This window comes from Xyrauchen texanus, chromosome 2 (genome assembly GCF_025860055.1).
Source record: "Xyrauchen texanus isolate HMW12.3.18 chromosome 2, RBS_HiC_50CHRs, whole genome shotgun sequence".
NCBI classification, from domain to species: Eukaryota; Metazoa; Chordata; class Actinopteri; order Cypriniformes; family Catostomidae; genus Xyrauchen; species Xyrauchen texanus.
Window position 1 is genome coordinate 57,001,342 of NC_068277.1, and position 10,950 is coordinate 57,012,291.

The 10,950-nt window shown below is 38.8% G+C and overlaps 1 pseudogene; it reads left to right on the forward strand.

Moving 5' to 3' along the window:
- Positions 1 to 1,481: 1,481 nt before the first annotated feature.
- Positions 1,482 to 9,962, forward strand: LOC127655574 (GTPase IMAP family member 7-like; annotated as a pseudogene).
- Positions 9,963 to 10,950: the final 988 nt, after the last annotated feature.

Sequence of the window (10,950 nt, forward strand, 5' to 3'; positions counted from 1 at the left end):
TTTTAGAAACATTTACATAAAAAAAAACTAATACGTTTTACAAAACGTATTTGCAATAAAATAAATTAACATCAAAACATTCCCTGCAAAGGTTACTGGCCTACTCCAAGGGTTCAAAATTGAGCACCACAATGCTGACTTCATAAATTAGTTTATGAATTTGAAATTTCACATACTGCTTCTGCTGGGGCAGCAATCTCGCCAGGGAAGGAACCAGACTTTGAAAGAAAGCTCATCCTCTGAGAGAGGAGGTGGGAAAGATGCAGCATGCCTCTTCAGGGCTTGGAGAAGAAGACTCTCAATCTCTTTCTCATTCCCCTGGTCCTGTTTCGGGTCCTCCTTCTCAATATATGAAATGAGAATACCACTACTTGGGCTAATGCTAGTGCTAACTTGGTTCATAGTAAAGTATAACCAATAGCTGGAATCATGTAGGCGCATATATTTTCAGAACCCCCCCAATACAACTTAAATGGTTGTATTTACTGGACATTTGGTGTATGGACACAATTGTAGTATCTTTTGAAAGAGGTCACTTGGTCAACAGAAAAACAAAAATACAATTAGATAAATGAAAATGTATATTTCGATTTTTAATTCCTAGATAAAGTTTACAAGCTACATTCAGAAACTAAAGCTGGGTGTGTTAATCAGTAAGAGGAATGTTTACTCCACCCTGCGACTTTGGTTAGTTTATGGAATGTGGGGAGATACCAGTAAAACAATGCTAAATGTGACATGAAAAAATATTTTATTTGGCTCCTGTAAAAAATGGATTTGTAACACAAAATAGATGCTCACAGAGGAAAATTTGTCAGTGCCAGTAAATAGGAATTTATTCTTTGATTCCAAATATCACATGCGAACGAGCCGATTAGCTTACAAAACGTTGCAGATAATGTGAATTTGCACTTCATTTTTTACTTTTAGAGATGACAATTGAGTGCTAGTTTACAATTTGAAAACAAATTATATAATTTTTTTTATGAAACCAGTTTGTGATATTAAGGACATGAAGGATGACTGAAGAACGGGTAATTTATTGTTAAGAGAGAAACATCCTAGGCAATAACCTGCAGTTTTTCAACTGAGATAAAATGTGATTAGAATAGAAATAAGGTATATAGTAGCTTCCTGGTTAAGGGACACCATCATGGCTCCAACTCAAACAGAATCATCTATGAACACAAGGGTTTGAACGTTTTGGAGGAGGTGCAGACAAAGGTACAAAAGACTTGAAATTCTGGTACTTCTTGTAACTCGTCTGTAGTGCCCAGTTAGTCATTTTGAGCAGTAAGGCATCCAGGCTGTTTACTGATAGACATCAAATGACATATCATTATAAAGTAGATTTTTTATTACTGATCAGATAATACACAAATAACCAAAATGGTTGGATAAGATTATAGATAAGGACAATTAATTAATACAACGTACATTACTTCATACATTACAGCGCCTCACTTCAAGAGGGGACAATAATGGGAGGTAAGATATACCATTCATAAAATATGCCTGTAATCCAAAGTAATCTAAAACAATCAGAAAGACAAGATGATCATGAAATTAAGCATTTTTTAAGTCAATCAAATAATGTTCATCCTTTAGTCATTTGGATCATACTACCTCTCACCAAAATACACAATATTACAAATTTCTGGTAGTGACAACAGCATTTAAGATAATGTGTGTACGCAACTTTGATGATTGACAAGTAATAATTTGTGAGCGAATTGTTAACCTGCAGCTGAAAGTGGCCCAAATCTAAATGTTCTGTGACATTCTGATTTTGTTGTAATATTGTTCCCAAGACATTTTACATGTAGTCCATATTTCTCAACAGCTGGCGCTGATTAACGAACTATGTGTGTAACACATCCAGACATGTTCATTATTTTAATATGCATAATGAAGTAACTTATTAGTATTTTTACCAGAATAGGACACTTAATGATTATCTAATAAAATATCCGCAAGTGATGGAATGACCAGATAGATAAAGTCATTTTAAATAAAAGTAATTTGCAGTCTTTTGGTGGAATTTAATTACCATTGAAGCTCAAGAATGTAATATTATGAGCGAGACATCATAAAATCGAAAGACAGCAGGAAAAACAACATTATAATATATATATCTATATAAGGTTAGAGTTGTTATCTGTAATTATTTAAGATTTCCATTGACTTGCTTGCATTCTCTTTTTGATACCGTTTGAGAAATACAGAAACTTTTTTTCTACAGGAGTGACATGATCAAAGAACAGTGTTAAATAGCTAAATTTGCCTCTCCATGTTTTCTTGCGCATATTTTACCATGTGAAAGTCAAGCGAACCGCTGAACCCAACTGTTGAAGCATATAATTTCCTTTTCTTAAGGTCCGTGTGAAGTGCTTTAAAGTGTGCAGCTCGATTTGGTGTTTTGACATATTTCCTACTGAAACCGGAAGTTGAGGCGGGACATCTCGAACGATTTGTCCCATTAAAAAAAAAAAGCCAATAGGCTTTAGTTTATAGCCACCCATACACGTACCCCTTTCCAAAATGCTGCTCATGTCAGAGCCAACCACGTACAGTGGAAACACGAGATGCAATCTCAATACCGGCCAGTTTTTCCACTGACTTTCAAAATAAATTATGATCTGACATTAATCCATAACCAGCCCACAATCACACACAGCACACTGCAGTCTTTGTTTATGAGGAGGCTGGAGCCGTTTTGCAAGATGACTTACAAACAAGCGAGTAAAATATATCATACCCATGTTTTGAATCACAATACCCTAAGCATAAAGAATAAAGAACTCTTACTGGTACTGTACATTACGGAAGAGGATTAGGGCCAAAAAAAAAATAAAGCCATCTCGAGATTAAAATCATTATAATGCGAGATTAAACTCGTTAAATTTCGAGAAAAAAAGTCGAAATACAATCTTGCACTGAAAAAAGCCAACTTACAAAAAGTCCTCCCAATAAACATAAAACAGTAAATTGAACTTAGATATTTTGATTGGAAGTGTTCATGCATGATACTAAGTTCATTCAACAAATTAGTTACTTTAATGTTAAAAATGTGCAATGTTTTGTTGATCTTACTAAGTTGTTTTCATTTTCATTGAATCTCGCGATTCTTGTCAGCACGTGCGAAGTTTGTACATTGAACATTGCACAGTTTGAGACATAAGCTACTTCAACACGGAGTTTCAAAAAGTTGATGCAGGAGGTGAGAAGACGACGACAGCGCCTGCTGGTGAAAAGTGGATGACGGCGTCCTGCCTAATCAATCCGTTTTTTTCCTGCACAATAACTAGTATGTATTAATCATAATCGTCTATGTTATTTGTCATATAGAGGTATTGTGCTCTTTACAAACTGATGGTGTAACGTAATCACTCCAGATGTGAAGGAGTGGTGTCGTCTGATCAATCCAGCTTTTCTTTAAAATAACCGCTGTGAATTAATCATTTTTATAATCGTCTGTATGTTATTTGAAATATTTAACGAATATTGTGTTCTTCACAAACTGACGGCCTAATTTCATTTCACAGTGTGTTACTGATTTCGCGCACTTTTTGGTCCTTTTCGATGCTGATGTGAAGGAGTGGTGTCGTCGTGCCTGATCAATCCAGCTTTTCTTTAAAATAACCGGTGGGTATTAATAATTTTTATAATCGACTGTATGTTATTTGTCATGTGATTTGTCATGTGATTTTGCGCTGTTCCCAAATAGACGGCCTAAAGTTACTCTAATTTAGCAGTGTTTGTTACTGATTTCGCACACGGGAAATGTTTCAATCGTTTTAATAATAAGGTCATAGAGCATCTGCAGATTTTATAAACAAAATATATATTTTTTATTTTTAGGTGACTGACATTACCTCACATCGGAAAAGAACAGCTCTTAAGGGATTGCCAATTTTTCTGCGTGAGAAGCCAGCATTTACTCAAGATGTGCCTGGTAAATTACCATTTCCATTTCTAAATCCTTTTTTTATACTATATTTTACATGTATTCAGGTTACTTACACAACAACGATGATGATAATAATTATTGTTATATGTAAATGTACATTTCCATTATGGATTTACTATCTCTTTAAGGCAAAGGTTGTAACAAGTGAATGCTTAACATTAATGAATGCATTGAAAGAAAATAGTATTGTTTTTTTAGTCGTTTTTGTGGGAACTATCCCTTGAGGCTGGAGTTTCTCCTAGAGTTTTTTTTTTTTTGGGTCGAATTAATTGTGTTTGATTTCTATGTAGACACTGGTACGTCCAAGGATCTAGGTCAGTGGATTACAGGCATATCATTGCAATTTTCAATGTTGTTCTGACAAAAAAAGTGCTGTGCATTTATAACAGCTGAGTAATGTTTGTGGTTTACTCAGATGCTTTCAATTGTTTTGGGTTCTTGGACACAATAGTAACTTGGTTTTGAGGAACTCTTAGGTTGATGTTAAATTATGCAATACAGTAGTTTTCACATAATTGTTCCTTTAAAAATCAACCAAAAATGTTAAATACATGTGAAAATGTGCCTCATGCCACAAGACAGCTAACGTATTATGGTGTACTTAACACTGTGGATTTCTCTAACATGCATTTGTACCATGCATGGAGTTAAGTGTAAAATGCATAGAGTAAAGAATTTAAAATGCAAAGTCTGCCATACAGACTTGGTACTGTAATGTTGTTGTTGTGCATTGACACAAAGTGTTTAAATAATAAAAAGTTATTTGACCCGTGTTATGGTCTGTCTTTAATTTAATTAGACTACTTAAGTAATTAATCTGTCTATATGCCTATAGATAATAGGCCTATTTGTAAACCAAAAATATTTAGTTCTGTTATTTATTAGGTAAACATGACTATTTATGTTGTGACAACTTGCGATGTTAATGTAATATTTTAAGTTGGGTGGACTTTAGTCCCTGATTGTCAAGTTTACTCAAAAAAGCGCTTGCGATAAGTTGCCTTATAATTTAAAGTTGAATCAACTTTTTTTTTTTACAGTGTGAGAATAAACTCATTAAATATCGAGAATAAAGTCATTATAATGCGAGATTAAACTCGTTAAATTTCGAGAAAAAAGTCGAAATACAATCTTGAGAATAAACTCATTAAATATCGAGAATAAAGTCGTTGTGTTTCGAGAAAAATCTCGTTAAGTTTAATCTCGCATTATAATGACTTTATTCTCGATATTTAATGAGTTTATTCTCAAGATTGTATTTCGACTTTTTTCTCGAAATTTAACAAGTTTAATCTCGCATTATAATGACTTTATTCTCGATATTTAATGAGTTTATTCTCAAGATTGTATTTCGACTTTTTTCTCGAAATTTAACGAGTTTAATCTCGCATTATAATGACTTTAATCTCGAGATGGTTTTTATTTTTTTATTATTGCTTGGCCCTAATCCTCTTCCGTAGAACATCCCTCTGCCTGCACAAAAAATATTTAAAAAACTCCAGCAACTTTTCTTTCGTCCAGCTCCCGCGTTGGCGCGTTCCAACAAGTCAATTACCCTACACTGTGAGAGCTTCAGAAGGTCGAAATGCGGTAGATTGTGTTCCCTACAAAGTGCCCTGCGAAGCCAGTTTCAGTTTCAGCAAGTTTCAGCTCAAAATACCTCACAGATCCTTTATTCTACCATGTCTTTACACCCCTGTTCCAAACGGCTGTTTTAGTGTCTGTAGCTTTAAATGCAAAAGAGCTAGCTGGAAGTGGCTGGAAGTGGGAGGTGCCTTTCCTGCTGGTGCCATGACAACAATGCAGGAGAATTTAAACAGTTAAAAAATTATAAATAATGCAGAAAACACACAGTCAATCCTCTTACTGTATTGTGCATAACAAAGGTTGAGTTATGAAATATGAAAAACAGCTATAGTTGTTGAAAATACCACTATCATTTGAGATAATGACCGGTTTTATTACACAGAAAATCTTAATTTCATGACCTCTCAAGCAGGACTGTGGAGGACACCAATCAGTTTATTTGGTAACCAAAACAGAGCTACAGCTTCATTGTTATGGAATAAGGTAGTTAGGGCCTAGTTGCTATGTTACACAAAGCAAATATGTTTTCACAACAAGCGTTTTTCACGCAACGTGCCAACAAGCAAATTCAGAGTGCCAAATTGCAAACATTAAAAAGCATCAAGTGTGAAAATTATGACTTGAATATTTGAAGTTGGGTCATGGAGATTTGTATCGATCAATCCTTAAACCTTAGTTTTGAATCAAATCCAGCCTTGTTGTTATATATTAATATATATTAATCCGACACACTAGCGTTTTCAAAAAATTGCACGTCCACACTGAAACGTATGAAAACGCTTAAATAATGTTACTGCGCATGCAGAAAATCCATGTTGCATGTATGGTCTGAAACGTCTAGGTTACGTATTTAACCTCCGTTCCCCGATGGAGGCAACGAGAGGTTGTGTCGGAGAAGCGACACTAGGGGTCTCTCTTGAGTGCTGATATATACCTCTGTTCTATGAAAAAAGGCCAATGAGAAGTTGGCAGACGGTATTTGCATATCCCGCCCCCGGACATACGGGCATTTAAGCGGGGCGAATACGGGAGTTCATTCAGGATATTTCTGAGGAGCCGGAAATGGTCCAGCCACAACAGTGACGTTCCCCTTCTGTCGCTCTCTCCACGTTGTGTCGGAAAAGCGACACTAGGGGTCCCACTTCAATCATGCCATGCGCTGAGCCGTGTACGTGAACTGCTGATACAGGAGCGGGCAGGTATTCTTACGTGCAAAGGCCCCATTAAAGTCATCAGAATCCTTCTGGTTACCCTAGTGAGGGGAACAAGGTGATGCTTGGCCTCTTTTCTCTCTATGTTTCTCGCATAGAGCTACTACAGCCGGGGCCCTTACATGCATTAAGGGAAGGGGGTCTTACCCCGTTTCCTATTCTTTCAGGGGGAGAAGACCCTGCAGAGACCACACCTACCCTGCAGGGGAGGCAAAGAGTGGCGAATACATCACATGGCCGCTTAGGTCCTATATGGGAAAGTTGGCGCGGTGGTAGATCCAGCTTCGTGGAGGGGGGAAGCTACAGCACGGCGACCGAGGCAGCTGGAACTGCCTAAGGGAGACACGGGAGTCCGCTCGTGAGGGGACAGTACCATGGAATTACACACAGGGGGAGTCCGAACAGGAGGCCTTAACCTGTGGAGCACCTATTCCAGTACAGGGTAGATTGAGTACCCGTAGTGGCTTGGGTCGGCGAGTTCCTCCGCTGAACTGCAGACCCAAAAGGGCTTGGGAGGAATCAACCAGGGACCCGAAAGATGGCGTCTCCTGGGAAAAAAAGCGCACTCTTTTACCTCGGCTGAGGGAAAGGGCGCTAGGTCAGCACGGCCTGGGTGTGATAAGCCAGTGAAATGGCGTCGACAACCCAGTGGGCGAGCCTCTGTTTGGAGACAGCGTTCCCTTTCTGCTGTCCCCCGAAGCAGACAAAGAGCTGCTCAGAACGTCTAGAGCTCTGTGTGAAGTCCAGATAGATACGCAAAGCACGTACCAGACACAGCAACGAAAGGGCTGGGTCTGCCTCCTCCCCTGATCTCTGAAGGGTGTGGTAGGAACCTTGGGCAGGTAGCCACGGTTTTAGGATTACGTATGTGTCTGCCAGACCGAACTCCAGGCAAGTGTCGCTGACAGAGAATGCTTGCAGTTCCCCGACCCTCTTGATGGAGGCGAGCACGATCAGCAGGGCCATTTTGAGAGAAAGGGCCCTGAGTCCATATTGCATCCTCCGGCCGCCGTGGAGGATACCATATGCCCCAGGAAGAGCCTTTGGAAACGTTAAAGGGACCACAGTGCCTGGCTTGAAGGAAGCGAGGCATTTCAGCACCGACTGTGCACACTCGTTGGAGAGACGTGATGACATTGAGACTGAGTCTAACTCCATGCTGAGAAAAGAGATGCTCTGAACTGGGGCGAGCTTACTCTTTTCCCAGTTGACCTGAAGTCCCAAACGGCTGAGGTGACTAAGCACCTGGTCTCTGTGCGCGCATAGTAACTCTCGCGAGGGGGACAGGATGAGCCAATCGTCGAGGTAATTGAGTATGCGTATGCCAGCTTCTCGGAGCGGGGCAAGGGCTGCCTCTGCGACTTTTGTGAAGACGCGAGGGGACAGAGACAGGCCGAAGGGGAGGACTTTCGTACTGATACGCCTGTCCGTCGAAATGGTCGGTGTCGTGGCAGGATCGAGACGTGAAACTACGGCGTCCTTCAGGTCTACCGCTGCGAACCAATCTAGATGCCGGACGCCAGATAGAATTTGTTTCTGGGTGAGCATTTTGAACACGAGTTTGGACAAAGCCCGGTTGAAAACTCGTAGGTCCAAGATCGGTTGTAAGCCGCCGCCTTTCTTGGGTACAACGAAGTAAGGGCTGTAGAAACCCTTCTTCGTTTCGGTTGGAGGGACAGGCTCTATCGCATCTTTGCTTTTTTAGTAAAAGAGAGGCGATTTCCTCACGCAGGGACTTGGCATGTTCGCCGTATACTGCGGAAAATTTTTCATAAATACTGTAATTTATTATTATATTACTATTATTTAAGACTAGCACACTGACCTAACCATGGTAATGAGGAGCCTTTCCTTCTGTGAAATATGTGTATAAATATTTAATATTAGGCAACAAATGGGATAATAATGGGCCCATATAAGTAAATACGCTCTTCAATTTTTAAAAGGGGGAGAGAAAATTTTCTGTAGGTTTTGACATCAACAACAAAAATAATGTCACTTGATGCATGTCCTTGTACTGGAAAACCATGAACAAAACTATACAACATAAAAGGAAATGCAACCCAGGATACATTAAATACAGGTTATGTTTAATCTATGGCTATTGTCCTGTTAATTGTCAGAAATTTGTTGTACTGTCCCGTACTTTTTGCACATGTTTGCACGTGCACTTTATATAGGTATATATAGGTTTTTTATATAGGTATTTTATTTCGTTGTGTTGTCTCATGTGGTCCTGTGTTGGTCCTTTGTTGTTTTTATGTAGCACCATGGTCCTGGAGGAACGTTGTCTCGTTTTGCTGTGTACTGTACTAACTGTATATGGTTGAAACGACAATAAAAACCACTTGACTTGACTTGACTAATTACTTTAATAACAACTGCATATTTTTCAAATAGCCACTGAGTCTCAACCTAAGAAAAGGATTGTACTTCTTGGGAAAACAGGAGATGGCAAAAGCAGTGCTGGGAATACCATTCTTAGACAACAAGTATTCGCAAGTAAAGCGTCAGCTAATTCCGTAACAGCTGAATGTGTGAGTGGAGATGGGAAGGTTGATGGAAGAAAGATCACCATTATTGACACACCTGGAATCTTTGACACAGGTCTCGATGAGGAGACCATCAAATCTGAGATAATCAGATCCGTGATTGAAAGTGCTCCTGGTCCTGATGTTTTTACCATTGTACTAAAGGTTGGGAGGTATACAGGATAAGAAATGGAGATTGTGGATAAAATTGTTGAATATTGTGGAGACGATACCTTTAAACATTCAGTGATTTTATTCACTCATGGTGAACAACTAGAGGGTCAAACCATAGAGGAGTTTGTGAAGCAGAGTACAAAACTACAGGAGCTTGTTGATAAATGTGGAGGTCGCTGTCATGTCATTGACAGTAAATACTGGAAAAAACGACATATGGGATACAAAAGCAACAGGGCTCAGGTAAAAGATCTGCTGGATACCATTGAACAGAAGTTAAAAGACAATGAGAATGCCTGCTACACCAATGAGCTGTTTCAAACTGTGGAGGAAGAAATTCAAGAGGAGATAAAGAATATAAATGAGGACAGTTTGTCTCTGATAGAGAAATGAGAAATGGCAAAACAGATTGTTCATAAACAACTTCTGATAAGGCTTGCAGGAGTGGCAACAGGGACACACAGCAGCCAACATTCCAGGAGTGGTTAAAGCAGGAACTGTAGCAGGAGCAGCAGCAGCAGGAGCCACAGGAACAGCAGCAGCAGGAACAGTAGCAATGGAGGCTGGGCTTGTTGCAGGGACTGGTATTGGAGCAGCAGGTTCAGGAATTGCTGCAGGTGTTTTTTTGGGAGCTGCAGCTCTTGCAGGAGCAATTGGGGGAGGAGTAACTGGATTCAAAGCAGCTGATGAAGTTGATTCAGTGTCTGGTGCAATAAAGAATGCAGCTAAACTCAACTATGAGAATGCAAAAGGTGCCGTCAAAAAGGCACAGAAACATCAGTACAAACTTTTTTAAAAAGAGGAGAGCACAATGAGATTGTAAATCAAGTCCTGACATTCAGTTTACTCAAATTTGACATTGGAGTGTCACTTTTGTTGTGGGATATGGACCTTAAGATTACTAAACACAATTTTTTGTTGATGCTTTTAAATGTATTCATTTTTTGTCTAAGTAACTGATTTCTTAATAGTGTAGATATTAGAATTTGATAGATTGTAGAATTTTTGAATTTCTCTTTCTTTTTTCTCTATTATTTAACATGTAAAAGCAGTCCTATATATGTATTTTAAAGTAGCCTATATACTGTATATACACAGTTTATTATATATATAAATATATATACTGTGCAAAAGTTTTAGGCACTTGTGAAAAATGTTGCCATAAATAGTATTCATTTATCACTTAATGTCATACAAAGTCCAGTAAACATAAAAAAAAAAGCTAAATCAATATTCAGTGTTATGTAATGTTGCAATGTTCAGTAAACCTTTCCTTTAAAACAGCACCAATTCTCCTAGGTACACCTTGTTGGCAGATAGGATGTTCCAAGCTACTTGAAGAATTTGCCACAGTTCTTCTATCTATTTAGGCTGTCTCAATTGCTTCTGTCTCTTTATGTAATCTAAGACTGACACAATGTTCAGTGGGGGGCTTTGTGGGGGCCATGACATCTGTTGCAGGGGTCCCTGTTCTGAT